Source organism: Aythya ferina (assembly GCF_964211825.1).
Source record: "Aythya ferina genome assembly, chromosome: 9".
Taxonomy (NCBI): Eukaryota; Metazoa; Chordata; class Aves; order Anseriformes; family Anatidae; genus Aythya; species Aythya ferina.
The window spans coordinates 760,821-779,894 of record NC_140305.1 but is presented as its reverse complement, the minus strand read 5'-3'; positions in this window follow the sequence as shown (position 1 = coordinate 779,894).

Here is a 19,074-nt window from a genome sequence, read left to right as displayed (position 1 = left end):
CAAATACGCAACCAAAATGCTACAGAAAAGCCCCAGATGCAGGCCCCAAATGCTACTGCTAGGCCTCAAAAGCTCAAGATGCATCCCAAAGCAAAAATGCAGGCCCCAAACGTTACAGAAAAGCCCCCAAACCCAGGCTGCACAAGTCTACAAGCAGGCCCCAAACTGCCAACAGAAGCAGGCACCAACCACACCCAGATGCAGACCCCAACTGCCCACAAGCAGCTCCTACCCCACCACCCCCTCCCAAGAACTGGACTCCACCCAGACACTGGCCCAAGACCCGGGCCCGCCCCCCGCCACCCCCCCTACCCTCCCCCCCGACACAGGTGTACAAGCAGCTCACAACCCGCCCCTTCAGAGACCGGTCCCACTCCCCCCCCCCTCCCCAAGACATGGGATGCGGAGGTGTACAACCAACTCCCAACTCCCTCCCCCTCAAAGGGAGGCCCCAAAGGCCCCCAAATGGAGGCTCCTAGAGTGAACAAGCACCTCCCAACTCCCCCAGGCACAGGCCCACCCCCCCCCCCCCCCCCCAAACACAGGCCACAGAGGTGTATAAACAGCCCAGACCCCCCTCCAAGACCATGGCCCCTATAGTGTACAAGCAGCTCCCAACCACCCACAGATGCAGGCCCCAACCCTTTTCAAAAGGGAGGCACCTAGAATGCATGAGCAACTCCCAACCCCCCTCAAATAAAGACCCCAAAAGTGTACAAGTAGCTCCCCCCCAGAGACAGGACCCAAAGGTGTACAACCAGTTCCCAACACCCCTGAGACACAGGCCCCAACCCCCTCCCCAGACACAGCGACCCAAATTCTACAAGCAGCTCCCAACCCCTGCCAGGCAGGCCTCCTACCCTATACAAGCAGCTCCCAACCCTCCCCCCCCCCCCCGAGGGAGGCCCCCAAGCCCCCCACAAACACAGGCCCCTACAGTGTACAGGCAGCTCCCAGCCACCCCCAGATGCTGGCCCCAAAGTTGTACAAACAGCTCCCAGCCACCCTGCAGAAACAGATTCCTACATTGTACAAGCAGTTCCCAGCCCGCTAGACACAGGCCCTGACCCCCCACACATGCAGGCCCCAAAGGTGTACAAGCAGCTCCCACCCCTCCCCCAGACGCAGGTCCCAAGCCCCCCCCCCCAAACACAGGCCCCTACAACCAGCACCCAACCCCCTACCCCCGATGCCAGGCCCAAAGGTGTAGAAGCAGCTCCAAACCTCCTCCCTCAACCCAGGCTCCAACAGTGTACAAGCACCTCCCAACCAACCCTCCCCTTCCCCCCCCCCCCCGCCCCCCGACACAGGCTCCAAAGGAATACAAAGAGCTCCCACCCCTCCCCCAGATGCTGGTCTCAACCCCCCCCCCGCCCCCAGAAGCAGGCCCCAAAGGTGTAGAGTCAGCTCCCAACCCCCTCAATGCCGGCCCCAAGGGTCTACAAGCAGCTCCCCCCTTGCCCCCAGATACCGGCCCCCAGACACAGACCCCAAAAGCCTAATCACAGGCCCTGAACTCTAGAGGCAGGCTCCAAAACCCAGGACAAAGCCCCAGTGGTTCGAGACAGGGCCCAAATCCCAGACACAGGCCCCAAACGCTAAACATATGCCAAAAAAAGTATTAGTGCTGGTGCCAAATGTTACAGTGTCTGTAAAAAAAAAAAAAGCCCAAAAGCCCGAGATGCTCAAGGCTGAGACGTAACTTGGCTTTTTGAATTACTGGAAAGCAGCTTTCATTCTCAGATAATTGTGTGCAGGCTAGATAGGATGGGGCTTCAGGCACCTCTTCACCTGAGGAAACACACTGCCATCAGGCACCGCTGTGCCAGACAAGCTTGTTCTGCTAGAACACCCTACTCAGATGCACTGTGGCATTCAAGTGAACTGCTTTCATGCAAATATAACGACTGATGTTACAACCCACCTTGCCTGTGGCACCTGATGAACAGAAGAGTAAGCCACCGCAGCGCTTCAAAACCATCCCTGCACGTGCCGCTCCTTGTCGCTCTCTGGCCTTATCTCATATCCTTATCCACTTCTGTGGAGAGCCTGCCACGGCACCTGCAAAGCAAGACGGACACCTTTCATAGTCACCTTGTGCTACTTGGTCGTTCTGCTCCAACCCAGCTCATGACCAGCCCCTCTTCTTACACAGCTCTTCAGAGTGCAGTTTGCTCCTTTGAGCCTGTGCGAGACACCTGTGAAAGAAAAAGAAACGCATAGGCCGATGCAGCATCCAAAGACACAGCACAACTAGGTAAGTTACTCTCATCTGCTCCCTTACCTCTGCCGCTTACCAGCCCCCGAGGCAGATGCTTCAATCTACCCTCTTCAAACAGCTACAACACCTCTAAAAGACAAAGAGGGGATGCTTAGAGGAACAGTGAGACCTACAACACAACAACTGCTACATCTGTTCCTCACTCACCTTGCCAGAGGCAGCTCTGCGTGTGACGTCCCAGGTTGTACACTGCGTTACCTAACCCTTACCGTAACCCTTACCCTAAACCTTCTCACCCTTACCATTACCCAAATCCTTACCTTTACTTTTTCCTTACCCTTACTCTTTCCTTTAACCATAACCTTACCCTTACCCTATACCTTACTCCAACCCTTCCCCTTACCTTCCCCTTCCCCTTACACTTAACCTAACCCTTACCCTTCTGCTTCCCCTAAAACATATCCTAACACATTCCCTTACCCTTACACTTACCCTAACCCTTTCTATTACCCTTACACTTACTCTTGCCCTAATCCTTGCTTGCACCCTTACACTTATCCTAACCCTTACCCTTACCCATACTCAAACCCTTACTCTAACCCTTACCCTGACCCGTACCCTTACCCTTACCCTTAACCTAAGCCTAAACCTTAAACCTTACTTTAAAGCTTACCCTTTCTGCTACACTTACCCTTAGCCGAAATCTAAACCTTACACTTACCCTTAGCCTAACCCTCACCCTTACCATTACCCATACCCTTATTCTTACCCTTACCGTAACCCTTACCTTTACACTTACGGTTACCATTAACCTTACCCTTAACCTTACATTTATCCTTAACCTAACCCTTACCCTAAACCTTACCCCAACCCTTACCCTGACCCTTACATTAACCCTAACCCTTACCCTAAACCTTACACTTACTCTTAACCTTAACCTTACCCTTAACATTCACCTAATACTTACGCATACGTTTTCCTGACTTTAACCCTAAAACTAACCCTAACCATTACCCTAACATTTAACCTTACCCTAACCCTAACCCTTACTCTAACCCTTACCCTGACCTGTACCCTTACACTTACCCTTACCCTTATACTCACCCTAATTCTTACCCATACCCTAACACATATTTGTACCCTTAACCTTACCGTTACCCTTAACCTTACCCATACCCTTACTCTATCCCTTACCCTTACGCTTACCCTTAATATAAACCTTACCCTTGACCTTACCCTTACCATAAGCCATACAACAACACTTACATGTACACTTACATGTACACTTACGCTTACACTTACCCTAGGAATTCCTCGTACAATTACCCTTACCCTTACCCTTAACCTAAGCCTAAACCTTAAACCTTACTTTAAAGCTTACCCTTTCTGCTACACTTACCCTTAGCCGAAATCTAAACCTTACACTTACCCTTAGCCTAACCCTCACCCTTACCCTTACCCATACCCTTATTCTGACCCTTTCCCTAACCCTTACCTTTACACTTACGGTTACCATTAACCTTACCCTTACCCTAACACTTATCCTTAACCTACCCCTTACCCTAAACCTTACCCCAACCCTTACCCTGACCCTTACATTAACCCTAACCCTTACCCTAAATCTTACACTTACTCTTAACCTTAACCTTAGCTGTAATCTAATACTTACCCTTACGTTTCCCTCACCCTAACCCTAAAATTAACCCTAACCATTACCCTAACACTTACCCTTACCCTAACCCTTACTGTAACCCTTACAATGAACCATACGCTTACACATACCCTTACCCTTACTCTTACTCTACCCTTACCCTTACCATAGCCCATACTCTAACACATACTTCTACCCTTAACCTTACTGTTACCCTTACCCTTACTCTATTTGTTACTCTTACACTTATCCTTAACATAAAACTTACTCTTAACCTTACCCTTACCATAAGCCATAGAACAACACTTACATGTTCACTTACGTTTCCACTTACCCTGGCAACTACTCGTACAATTAACCTTACCCTTACCCTTACCAAACCATTACCCTTACCCTTAACCTAATCCTCAACCTTACACTTATCCTAGCACTTACCCTTACCGTAATCCTTACCCTTTCTGCTACACTTACTCTTTGCCTAATTCTAAACCTTACCCTACACTCACCCTTACCCTTATCATAATGCTTACATTAACCCTTAACCTAAACCTTACCCCAACCCTTACCCTGACCCTTACATTAACGCTAACCCTTACCCTAAACCTTACACTTACTCTTAACCTTAACTTTACTCTTAACATTAACCTAATACTTACGCATATGTTTTCCTGACTTTAACCCTTAAATTTACCCTAACCATTACCCTAACACTTAACCTTAACCTAACCCTAAAATTACTCGTACAATTACCCTTACCCTTACCCTTAACCTAAGCCTAAACCTTACAGTAAACCTTACCCTTTCTGCTACACTTACCCTTAGCCTAAATCTAAACCTTACACTTACCCCTACTGTAACCCTCACCCTTATCATTACCAATACCCTTACTCTTACCCTTACCCTAACCCTTCTCCTTACACTTACTGTTACCTTTAACATTACCCTTACCCTAACACTGACACTTATCCTTATCCATGCCCTTACCCTTACCCTAATCTTTACCCTTAACCTAACCCTAACCCTAAACCTTATCCCAGCCTTTACCCTGACCCTTACATTAACCCTAACCCTTACCCTAAAGCTTACACTTACTCTTAACCTTAACCTTACCCTTAACCATTACCCTAACACTTACCCTTACGTTTCCCTCACCCTAAGTCCTAAAATTAACCCTAACCATTACCCTAACACTTACCCTTATCCTAACCCTAACCGTAACTCTAACCCTTACTGTAACCCTTACCCTGACCCCTACCCTTACACTTACCCTTACCCTAAGCCTTTCCCTTACCATGACCCATACCCTAACACGTACTTGTAGCCTTAACCTTACCGTTCCCCTTACCCTTACTTTTACTGTCTCCGTTACCCTTACACTTACACTTAACATAAACCTTAACCTTAACCTAACCCTTATCATAAGGCATACAACAACTCTTACATGTGCACTTACGCTTGCACTTACCCTAGCAATTACTCGTACAATTACCCTTAACCTTACTATTAAGCTAACCCTAAACCTTACCCTTATCCTAACACTTACCCTTATCCTAAACCTTACCCTTTCTGCTACACTTACCCTTTGCCTAATTCTAAACCTTACCCTAACCCTCACCCTTGCTTAAATCTAACCATTACGCTAGCCCTCACCCTTACCCTTACCATTATACTTACATTTACCCTTAACCTAAACCTTACCCCAACCCTTACCCTGACCCTTACATTAACCCTAACCCTTACCCTAACCCTAACCCTAACCCTTACTCTAACCCTAACCCTTAACCTAAACCTTACACTTAATCTTAACTTTAACCTTACACTTAATCTTAACTTTAACCTTACCCTTAAACTAATACGTACCCTTACGTTTCCCTCATCATAACCCTAAAATTAACCGTAACCATTACCCTAACACTTATCCTTACCTAACCCTAACCCTAACCCTTACTCTAACTTTAAACCCTGACCCGTAACCTTAGACTTCCCCTTACCCTTCCCCTTACGCTTACCCTTACCCTAACCCTTACCCTTACACTTACGGTTACCATTAACCTTACCCTTACCCTAACACTTACTCTTACCCTATCCCTTACACTTATACTTATCCATACAACTTACGCTTACCCTAACACTTAACCTTAACCTAACCCTAACCCTAAACCTTACCTGAACCCTTACCCTGACCCTTACATTAACCCTTACCCTAAAACTTACACTTAACCTTAACCTTACCCTTAACCTTAACCTAATACTTACCCTTACTTTTCCCTCAGCCTAACCCTAAAATTAACCCTAACCATTACCCCTACACTTACCCTTACCCTAACCCTTACCCTTAAGATATCCCATACTCTAACACATACTTCTACCCGTACCCGTACCCTTACGGTAACCCTTACCCTTACCGTAACCCTTACCCTTACCCTACCCTTACCCTTACCCTTACCCTTACCCTTTCCCTTTCCCTTACTCTTACCCTTACCCTAACCCTATCCCTTACCCTTACCCTAACCCTAAACCTTACCCTTATCCTAACACTTACCCTTACCGGAAACCTTACCCTTTCTGCTACCATTACCCATACCCTTATTCTTACCCTTACCATAACCCTTACCTTTACACTTACGGTTACCATTAACCTTACCCTTACCCTAACACTTATCCTTAACCTAACCCTTACGCTAAACCTTACCCCAACCCTTATCCTGACCCTTACATTAACCCTAACCCTTACCCTAAACCTTATACTTACTCTTAACCTTACCCTTAACATTAACCTAATACTTACGCACACGTTTTCCTGACTTTAACCCTTAAACTAATCCTAACCATTACCCTAACACTTAACCTTACCCTAACCCTAACAACCCTTACTCTAACCCTTACCCTGACACGTACCCTTACACTTACCCTTACCCTTACCCTTTTACTTACCCTAATTCTTACCCATACCATAACCCATACCCTAACACATATTTGTACCCTTAACCTTACCGTTACCCTTAACCTTACCCATACCCTTACTCTATCCGTTACCCTTACGCTTACTCTTTACATAAACCTTACTTTTGACCTTACCCTTACCATAAGCCATACAACAACACTTACATGTACACTTACGCTTACACTTACCCTAGCAATTCCTCGTACAATTACCCTTACCCTTACCCTTACCCTTAACCTAAGCCGAAACCTTAAACCTTACAGTAAACCTTACCCTTTCTGCTACATTTACCCTTAGCCTAAATCTAAACCTTACTTTAAATCTTACTAAACATTACTTTAAATCTTACCCTTACTGTAACTCTCACCCTTATCATTACCAATACCCTTTCTCTTACCCTTACCCTAACCCTTCTCCTTACACTTACTGTTACCTTTAACATTACCCTTACCCTAACACTTACACTTATCCTTATCCATGCCCTTACCCTTACCCTAATCCTTACCCTTAACCTAACCCTAACCCTAAACCTTACCCCAGCCCTTACCCTGACCCTTACATTAACCCTAACCCTTACCCTAAAACTTACACTTACTCTTAACCGTAACCTTACCCTTAACATTAACCTAATACTTACCCTTACGTTTCCCTCACCCTAACCCTAAAATTAACCCTAACCATTACCCTAACACTTACCCTTACCCTAACCCTAACCGTAACTCTAACCCTTACTCTAACCCTTACCCTGACCCGTACCCTTACACTTACCCTTACCCTAAGCCTTTCCCTTAGCATAACCCATAACCTAACACGTACTTGTAGCCTTAACCTAACCGTTCCCCTTACCCTTACCCTTACCTTTACTGTCTCCGTTACCCTTACACTTACACTTAACATAAACCTTAACCTTAACCTAACCCTTATCATAAGCCATACAACAACACTTATATGTGCACTTACGCTTGTACTTACCCTAGCAATTACTCGTACAATTACCCTTAACCTTACTATTAAGCTAACCCTAAACCTTACCCTTATCCTAACACTTACCCTTATCCTAAACCTTACCCTTTCTGCTACGCTTACCCTTTGCCTAATTCTAAATCTTACCCTAACCCTCACCCTTACCTAAATCTAACCATTACCCTAACCTTCACTCTTACCCTTACCATTATACTTACTTTTACCCTTAACCTAAACCTTACCCCAACCCTTACCCTGACCCTTACATTATCCCTAACCCTAACCCTAACCCTAACCCTAACCCTAACCCTAACCCTAACCCTAACCCTAACCCTAACCCTTACTCTAACCTTAACCCTTAACCTAAACCTTACACTTAATCTTAACTTTAACCTTACCCTTAAACTAATACATACCCTTACGTTTCCCTCATCATAACCCTAAAATTAACCGTAACCATTACCCTAACACTTATCCTTACCGAACCCTAACCCTAACCCTTACTCTAACTTTTACCCTGACCCGGACCCTTAGACTTCCCCTTCCCCTTCCCCTTCCCCTTACTCTTACCCTTACCCTAACACTTACGGTTACCATTAATCTTACCCTTACCCTAACACTTACCCTTACCCTATCCCTTACATTTATCCTTATCCATACAACTTACGCTTACCCTAACACTTAACCTTAACCTAACCCTAACCCTAAACCTTACCTGAACCCTTACCCTGACCCTTACATTAACCCTTACCCTAAAACTTACACTTAACCTTAACCTTACGCTTAACCTTAACCTAATACTTACCCTTACGTTTCCCGCACCCTAACCCTAAAATTAACTCTAACCATTACTCCAACACTTACCCTTACCCTAACCCTTACCCTTACCATAACCCATACTCTAACACATACCTCTACCCGTACCCGTACCCTTACGGTAACCCTTACCCTTACCGTAACACTTACCCTTACTGTTACCGTTACCGTTGCCCTTACCCTTACCCTTACCCTTACCCTTACTCTTACCCTTACCCTATACCTTACCCTTAACCTAACCTTAAAGCTTACCCTTATCCTAACACTTACCCTTACCGTAAACCTTACCCTTTCTGCTACACTTACCCTTAGCCTAAATCTAAACCTTACACTTACCCTTAGCCTAACCCTCACCCTTACCATTACCCATACCCTTATTCTTACCCTTTCCCTAACCCTTACCTTTACACTTACGGTTACCATTAACCTTACCCTTACCCTAACACTTATCCTTAACCTAACCCTTACCCCAACCCTTACCCTGACCCTTACATTAACCCTAACCCTTACCCTAAACCTTACACTTACTCTTAACCTTAACCTTACCCTTAACATTAACCTAATACTTACGCATACGTTTTCCTGACTTTAACCCTAAAATTAACCCTAACCATTACCCTAACACTTAACCATACCCTAACCCTAACCCTAACCCTTACCCTGACCTGTACCCTTACACTTACCCTTACCCTTATACTCACCCTAATTCTTACCCATACCATAACCCATACCCTAACACATATTTGTACCCTTAACCTTACCGTTACCCTTAACCTTACCCTTACCCTTACTCTATCCGTTACCCTTACGCTTACCCTTAACATAAACCTTACCATTAATCTTACTCTTACGCTAACCCTTACCCTTACCCTTATCCTTTTCCATACCCTTAACCTTACACCAACCCTTCCCCTTAAGCTGAACCTAACCGTAAACCTTACCCCAAACCTTTCCCTGAACTTTACCCCTTCCCTGAAGCCTTACCCTTAACCTAAACCTTACACTTACTCTTAACCTTACCCTTAACCTTAAGCTAGTACTTAACCTTACATTTTTCTCACCCTAATCCTAAAATTAACCCTAACCATTACCCTAACACTTAACCGTTACACTTACCCTTATTCTATCCGTTACTCTTACGCTTTCCCTTAACATAAACCTTACCCTTACCATAAGCCATACATCAACACTTACATGTACACTTACGCTTACACTTATCCTAGCAATTACTCGTACAATTACCCTTAACCTAACCATAAACATTAAGGATCAGCTTAAGGGTCACCCTTAAGGTTACCGTTATCCTAACACTTACACTTCAGTTCATGGTAAGGGTTAGAGTAAGGGTAAGTGCTAGGGTAATGGTTAGGCTAATTTTAGGTTTAGGGTGAGGGAAACGGAAGGGTAAGTATTAGGTGAAGTTTAAGGATAAGGTTAAGAGTTATGGTAAGGGTTAGGTTTAATGTAAGGGTAAGGGTTTGGGAAACGTTTAGGATAAGGGTAAGAGAAGGGATAATGGTAAGGGTAAGGATGATGTTTAGTGTAAGGGTTAAGGGTAAGGGTTAATGTAAGTTTAAGAGTAAGAGTAAGTGTAAGGGTAATTGTAAAAGTACGGGTCATTGTAAGGGTTAGAGAAAGGGTTAGGGTAAGGGTAAGTGTTAGGGTAATGGTTAGGGTTAATTTTAGGGTTAGGGTGAGGGAAACGCAAGAGTAAGTATTAGGTTACAGCTAAGTTTAAGGTTAAGAGTAAGTGTAAGGTTTCGTGTAAGGATTAGGGTTAATGTAAGGGTCAAGGTAAGGGTTGGCGTAAAGGTTTAGGTAAAGGGTAAAAATATGTATATTGTAAGGGTGAGGGGTTAGGGTAATGGTTAGATTTTAGTTAGATTTAGGTAAGGGTGAGGGTTCGGGTAAGGTTTAGAATTAGGCAAAGGGTAAGTGTAGCAGAAAGGGTAAGGTTTAGGATAAGGGTAAGTGTTAGGATAATGGTAAGGTTTAGGGTTAGCTTAATAGTAAGGTTAAGGGTAATTGTACAAGTAATTGCTAGGGTAAGTGCAAGCGTAAGTGTACATGTAAGTGTTGTTGTATGGCTTATGGTAAGGGTAGGGTCAAGGGTAAGGTTTATGTTAAGGGTAAGCGTAAGGGTAACGGATAGTGTAAGGGTGAGAGTAAGGTTAAGGGTAACGGTAAGGTTAAGGGTACAAATATGTGTTAGGGTATGGGTAAGAATTAGGGTGAGTATAAGGGTAAGGGTAAGTGTAAGGGTACAGGTCAGGGTAAGGGTAAGAGAAAGGGTTAGGGTTAGGGTTAAGGTAAGGTTAAGTGTTAGGGTAATGGTTAGGGTTAGTTTTAGGGTTAAAGTCAGGAAAACGTATGCATAAGTATTACGTTAATGTTAAGGGTAAGGTTAAGGTTAAGAGTAAGTGTAAGGTTTAGGGTAAGGGTTAGGGTTAATGTAAGGGTCAGGGTAAGGGTTGGGGTAAGGTTTAGGGTAAGGGTTAGGTTAAGGATAAGTGTTAGGGTAAGGGTAAGGTTAATGGTAACCGTAAGTGTAAAGGTAAGGGTTAGGGAAAGGGTAAGAATAAGGGTATGGGTAATGGTAAGGGTGAGGGTTAGGCTAAGGGTAAGTGTAAGGTTTAGATTTAGGCTAAGGGTAAGTGTAGCAGAAAGGGTAAGGTTTACGGTAAGGGTAAGTGTTAGGATAAGGGTAAGGTTTAGGGTTAGGGTAAGGGTAAGGGTAAGGGTAAGGGTAAGGGTAAGGGTAAGGGTAAGGGTAAGGGCCACGGTAACGGTAACGGTAAGGGTAAGGGTTACGATAAGTGTAAGGGTTACCGTAAGGGTAAGGGTTACCGTAAGGGTACGGGTACGGGTAGAAGTATGTGTTAGAGTATGGGTTATGGTAAGGGTAAGGGTTAGGGTAAGGTTAAGTGTTGGGGTAATGGTTAGGGTTAATTTTAGGGTTAGGGTGAGGGAAAAGTAAGGGTAAGTATTAGGTTAAGGTTAAGGGTAAGGTTAAGGTTAAGTGTAAGTTTTAGGGTAAGGGTTAATGTAAGGGTCAGGGTAAGGGTTCAGGTAAGATTTAGGGTTAGGGTTAGGTTAAGGTTAAGTGTTAGGGTAAGCGGAAGTTGTATGGATAAGGATAAGTGTAAGGGATAGGGTAAGGGTAAGTGTTAGGGTAAGGGTAAGGTTAATGGTAACCGTAAGTGTAAGGGTAAGGGTTAGGGTAACGGTATTAGTAAGGGGAAGGGGTAGGGGAAGTCTAAGGTTCTGGCTCAGGGTAAAAGTTAGAGTAAGGGTTAGGGTTAGGTAAGGATAAGTCTTAGGGTAATGGTTACGGTTAATTTTAGGGTTATGATGAGGGAAACGTAAGGGTATGTATTAGTTTAAGGGTAAGGTTAAAGATAAGATTAAGTTTAAGGTTTAGGATAAGGCTTAGGGTTAGAGTAAGGGTTTGGGTTAGGGTTAGGGTTAGGGAAAGGGTTAGGGTTAATGTAAGGGTCAGGGTAAGGGTTGGGGTAAGGGTTAGGGTTAGGGTTTCGGTAAGGGTTACGATACACCCTTATTCCCATGCTGTGGCAGATGGGTGCATACCCAACAGTTTGTCTTATTAGTTACTTGAGAAATTGTTTGTATTAAGGTCAGGTGTAAGTTCTCATCCCAAGTTGCCCACCCCAAATCCGAGAACCGCACCCCTGCAATCATTAGGATCTGGAAAACCGTAATTTTGTTGGTCCAATTGGAGTGGTGGTCCATATCCTCGCCGGGGCCTTCTTCACCCTTGAATTGTGGATCCAAGCTGCTTGCTTCTTAATCTTAATGGCGGTGTGTGTTGTCAGTAATACTTGGTATGCTCCCATCCACTTTCCTTCCATTTTTCCTGTACGGGTTGTCCTGAAAAAGTCTTTATATATATATAATCCCCGAGCTTAAAGGGGTGGATTGGTTGATCCAACCCTCTAGCCCTGGTCCCTAAAACAAATGTATGTACTTTATTTAATTGTTTCTGAAGTTCAGTTATATAAGCATATAAATATTCTGATCCTAACTGCGTTAGGTCCTCTCCGCTAAATAGAAATTGCTATGGCCTTCCATATAAGATTTTGAAGGGACTCAAATTTCCTTTTATTCTAGGTTTAACTCTAATTCCAAGTAATGCTAAAGGGAGGGATTGAGGCCATGACAAATTAGCTTCTTATCCAATTTTAGCTATTTATTGTTTAATTAAATGGTTCATTTTTTCTACCTGTCCACTTGCCTGTGGTCTATAAGGAGTATGCAGTTGCCAATCTATCTTTAGAATCTTACTTATCTGTTCTACCACTTGTGCACAAAAATGTGAAACTCTATCAGAAGACATTGCTACTAGAATCCCAAAGCATGGTATTATTTCATTTAACAAGACTTTAACCACTTCTCTTGCTTTGTTTGTTCGACAGGGAAAGGCTTCAGGCCTTCCTGAAAACGTGTCAGTCAGAACCAGTAAATAATGATACCCCCCTTTTCTAGGGAGTTCTGAAAAATCAATTTGCCACTGTTGCCCCGAATAATTTCCTTTACCGATTATTCCAAATTTTATTCTATTCTTGGTATTGGGGTTATTGTGTAAGCAAATGCTACATTGTTGAGTTACTTGTTTTATCATATCGTCCCACTAATGTCTGACTCGGGCTCTTATGCAGTGTGCCAGCTCCCCAGTGCGTTTTATTGTGTTCTGTAAGAACTATGGGCCATGTCAAACTAGAGGGTATTACTATGGGGTTATCTTTTAAATATACTCATCCATCTGGTTTCATTTTACCTTTCAAATCTTCAATTAATTTTAAGTCTTCTTTTGTATAATTTGCATATAGTTTGGATTTTACCGTCTGGTATCAAAGACAATGCCTTCACCTCAGTTATTTCAGCTGCCTGCTTAGCCTCTGCCAATCGATTTTCCAATTTCAAAATCGCTGTTCCCCTTTTGGTGTCCCTGACAATGCATGATAGCTACCTTTTCTGGTTGTTTTACAGCCTCTAACAATTTTAAAATTTCTTCAGCATACTTTGTGTTTTCACTGAGCGGTCAGCAATCCATGTTCTTTCCAAATTGCTCCATGAGCATGTACCACGCCGAATGTATATTTAGAATCTGTCCAAATATTTACCCTTTTTCCCGCTGCCAGTTCCAATGCTCTCGTGAGAGCAACTATCTCCGCCTTTTGAGCTGATGTTCCAGGGGGTAAAGGCTTAGACTCGATTACCTGCTGAGTAGTTGTTATAGCATATCCAGCTTTACGTTGCCTTTGCGTAACAAAACTGCTCCCATCCGTGAACCAAGTTTCTTCCGCGTCTTCCATGAGCTCCTCCTTAAGGTCTGGTCGGCTGGAATACACAGTCTCTAGAGTTTCTAAACAATCGTGAATCACAGCTTGTGCCGGAGCATCACTAAGAAAAGAGGCTAGATTCACAATATGAATTATCACAATTTCCACGTCGTCCTGTTCTACCAATATTGCTTGATATTTCAAAATCATCAATTCTTGTTTAAGTTGTTTAAAGACTTTTTGTGCTTCTCCAGTCCAGACTAACTTTGACTGGTTAATCTTTATCAATTCACATAGAGGCTTTACCAATAGTCCATAATTATAAATCCAAAGGCGACACCAACCTGTCGTTCCTAAAAAGGTTTGTAGCTCCTTTACCATTTGAGGTTCTGGAGTCCGGCAAATGACTTCCTTATGTTCAGTTCCTAGTTCTCGTTGTCCTTCCGAAATGTCAAATCCCAGATAGGTCACACTTTGTTGAGCCAGCTGGACTTTCTGTCAAGAGACTTGATATCCATTTAAACCCAGAAAATTAAGACGACTTATAGTCCATTGAATACAACTCCCTTTAGTCTCGGTAGCTATTAAGAGATCATCTACATACTACATATTGTAACAAAGCACCTTCAGTGTCCGGAGGTATCCATGTTTCGAGTTCCCTTGCTAATTGGTTTCCAAAAATAGTGGGGCTATTCTTGAATCCTTGAGGTAGTAATGTCCACGTAAGCTGCGTCTTTCTGCCTGAATCGGGATTTTCCCATTCAAAGGCGAATAGGTTTTGGCTTTCTGTGGCTAAGCCTAGGCAGAAGAAGGCATCTTTTAAATCCAGTACGGTAAACCAGACTTGACTATTCTTTAATTTAGTCAGCAAAGTATAAGGGTTTGCCACTACTGGATGTATATCCTCAGTGATTTTATTTATGGCCCTCAAATCCGGAACTAGCCTATAGCTTTTTCATCTGCCTTTTTAATTGGCAATATGGGTGCATTGTATTCTGATTCGCATTCAATCAATAATCCATACTGTAAAAATTGATCAATTATCTCTTTAATTCCTTTCCTATCTTCTATCCTCAAAGGATATTACTTAACCTTAACGGGTTTCTCTCCTGGCTTTAATTTAATAATCATTAAGGTCACGTTTTTAGCTCTTCCAGGGACTTCGGTAGCCCAAACTCCTGGACATACTTGATCTGTGATCTCTAAATGTATTTCACTTTTAGGGTCAGTTTGTATTAGTGCCAAGCTTAACACATTTATTAGTTGTTCTTCTCCTGTTCTTAATTCCATTTTCCCTTTTTCAAAGACAATTTCTGCTCCTACTTGCTCTAATGAATCTCTACCTAAGAGTGCCCATGAGGAGCTAGGCATAGATAAAAATCTGTGTATGCCCCATTGTTTCCCTAACTTGTACTTCAAAGGTTCACAAAAATAAGCCTTTTCGATTACACCTTGTCCTGGTTTCAGTTAGAACAGAGTTAATTTTCTTCCTAGTAGCTGGGAGAATGCTATGTTTTGGCTTAGGATGAGAAGAGTGCTGATAACACCCCGATGTTTCAATTGTTGCAGAGCAATGCTTATACCAAGCCAAGGACATCTCAGCTTCTTGCTCTGTCCTGCCAACAGGCAGGCTGGGGGTGCAGTAAGAGCTGGGAGGGGACAGACCCAGGACAGGTGACCCAAACTAGCCAAAGGGGTATTCCATAGCATCTGACGTCAGGCTAAACAATACATAGGGGTGGCTAGCCAGGGGGAGGGGGCCGGACTGCTCGGGGTTAGGCTGGGCATTGGTCAGCGGGTGGTGAGCAATTGCATTGTGCATCACTTGTTTGTACACATTATTAGTAGTGGTACTATTATCATCATTGTATTATTATTATTGTTATTATTATTGTTATTATTGTTATTGTTATTATTATTATTATTATTATTATTATTATTTTGTCTTATTAAACTGTCTTTATCTCAACTCACAGGCTTCACTTTCCATTTCTCTCCCCCGTCCCAGAGAGGGAGGGGGAGGGGGAGCGAACAGCTGCGTGGTGTTTAGCTGCCGGCCGGGTTAAACCACGACACACCTTTTACCCTAACATAATAATTCTGTGAAGGCATTAATGCTTGATTTAGAACTGAATACGTTGCCCCATAGCAATAAGAAATTTCACTTCCATTCCTCCCCTAGCTTCATTATAACCAGTGGAGGATCCGCTAGGGTAGATTCCCCAGGTCCCCGTTATTCCTGTTGAAATCAGGGGTTGATTACCCTAGGAAAAGGCTAGTCAATTTGTCCTCCAAAGCCAGGTCCAAACCGTTTTGTTTTATTTATTTATTTATTTATTTATTTATTTATTTATTTTCATTACATTTCAGAGTTGGTCCAAAAATTCCATAGGGCTTTCTTTTAGACCTTGTTGGAAGCATATTCTCAATTCCCAATTCATCCAGGTTTTAGTATTTACGTAACCGTTCATGATTTTCAGGATGATTCGGGTCTTAGTGGGGGTCGGTCAGGGGAATGCAATTGTCCACAGTTCCCTGAACGGTCCCATCAGCAATCTGAGCTCGCACATGAACTCAGGTTGTTTTAAGAGTGTACCTCTTTTCTGTTTCTGTGACAACTCTCTCGGACCGATCATGGTCCCTTTGCCCTAAAGGGCTAACACCCATGATTTTAAGATCTCTGCCTCGGGCAGAGGCAGAACTATTAACATTCCTACATCCTCTTTCCCTGCTCATTCAACTTCAAACACCTTTAACACTTTCAACAACCCTTTTAACACTTCCTTTATCTTTCTCCAGCCTGTACTTCTCTAATGCCAACATCAAAGGTTCAGTTAGGGGCCAACTTAATTCCCTACCTTTTCCCACCAAGATGCTGAAACATCAGTATACAACATTTCATCCTGTTCTGCTTCTCAAAAAACAGCATTAACTGTAGCAAAATATTATAGTTTAAAGTTCCATTTAGGGGCCACTTTTCTCCACATTCCAGCTTATAAAGCGGCCACCACTGATTACGATATTTTATCAATGTTTTCCTGTTCACACTTCCACCGGCAGATCCTCCAATATCCTTCCAGTGACTTAAAACACATCCTAACACACTTTTCTTTAAAATGTCACTGCTTGTTTGCCCCCCCAGTTTCCAGTTTACACTTTCAGAATACACATGTTACTTACAAAAGCGTATCACAAAACGTATCACTCACAAAAATACGGGCACGCAATATCTTTCAGTAGCGATGTCACAAAACTACTATTACCAGCAATATTGCCAAAATCACAGTAACAATAGTCAGAGTCAAATTCCACATGCGATAAGTCAGAAAACCGAACTGTGTAACACCGTAACGATATCTTTCTTATAACAATGCCACGAACCTACTATTACCACCAGGAAAATAGCCAAAATCGCAGTAACAATAACCAGAGTTAAATACCATACTCCATGAGTCAGAAAACCAAAATAGACAACACAATTCCAGATGGACCTTAAAGCGAGCTCCTTCCTTAAGGTCCCCAAACATGTACTTATGGTGCTAACCACAAAGTATATACCAAACACTGCCTCGCAGAAGATCACCTTCTGACTTACAGACAGTTCCAGATGACCGGTCTACCAGAAAACCAAACCAGAATAAAGAATATACTCACTTACAATGATGGGGTCCTTGTCTGCCTCCGCAGTGATCCGGTGAGTCGAGGAGTCCCTCCGGGAAATCCCGGGGGTACCCTAGGGAGTCCTGTTCCCAGCAGGTCCTGCAGTCCGGCAGAGAGGTTGTCCCATCTGGGTCGCCAAATTGATTCAAAGATCGAAGCCGAAATTCCTTTAAGTGGTATATTCTTTATTGCAGCGCTGGATGCACGGGGGATCTCTCCACCTATCGTGCATACCCAAAGCAGAAAGCAGTCTTGAATTTATACAATCAATCTATCAATATTCTACAAGCACCTATACATATGCATTACCTATCCCCGCCTTCCCTCGCTTCTCATGCTAATTAGCCTTTTGGCACCTTGCGCCTGCGCAGAGCCTTCCAAGAATTGTGGGCAGGGGTCTTTGGGACGTGGGCAGGGGTCTTTGGGAGGAAGACCCCGAGTCTTCCTCACAGTGTACTTTTCACCTTTGGTCAGGAATCTGCTGAATTGGCATGTTTCTTAATTGCAAGAGCTGGTTGTTGCCAATTCTCCCGTTTGTTGTATCTTTATAATGAATTCCAATGTCCAGTTTCGAGAGTTATAGTCCTTACATTCGTTTCTCTGTCCGCCTGCCGCTTCCTTATCATGAGTTCCAGTGTCTTGTTTCGAGATATACAGTCCTTGTCTGGGGATTGTCCTTGCCTCCCCAATAGCTCCTTAATCAGCCTGCATACAATTATCTGAGAATGAAAGCTGCTTTCCAGTAATTCAGAAAACCAAGTTGCGTCTCAGCCTTGAGCATCTCGGGCTTTTGGGCCTGTCTGTAACATTTGGCACCAGCACTAATACTTTTTTTGGCATATGTTTAGCGTTTGGGGCCTGTGTCTGGGATTTGGGCCCTGTCTCGAACCACTGGGGCTTTGTCCTGGGTTTTGGAGCCTGCCTCTAGAGTTCAGGGCCTGTGATTAGGCTTTTGGGGTCTGTGTCTGGGGGCCGGTATCTGGGGGCAAGGGGGGAGCTGCTTGTAGACCCTAGGGGCCAGCATTGAGGGGGTTGGGAGCTGACTCTACACCTTTGGGGCCTCCCTCGGGGGGGGGGGGGGGGGGGAGGGTTGGGAGCTGCTTGTATAGGGTAGGGGGCCTGCCTGGCAGGGGTTGGGAGCTGCTTGTAGAATTTGGGTCGCTGTGTCTGGGGGGGCGGTTGGGGCCTGTGTCTCAGGGGTGTTGGGAACTGGTTGTACACCTTTGGGTCCTGTCTCTGGGGGGGGAGCTACTTGTACCCTTACCATAAGCCGTACTCTAACACATACTTCTACCAGTACCCTTACCCTTACCGTAACCCTTACCTTTACCCTTACTCTTACCCTTACCAAAGCATTACCCTTACCCTTAACGTAAGCCTAAACCTTAACCTTATCCTTACACTTACACTTACCGTAACCCTTACCCTTTCTGCTACACTTACCCTTAGCCTAAATCTAAACCTTACACTTACCCTAACCCTAACACTTACCCTTACCATTACCCATATACTTACTCTT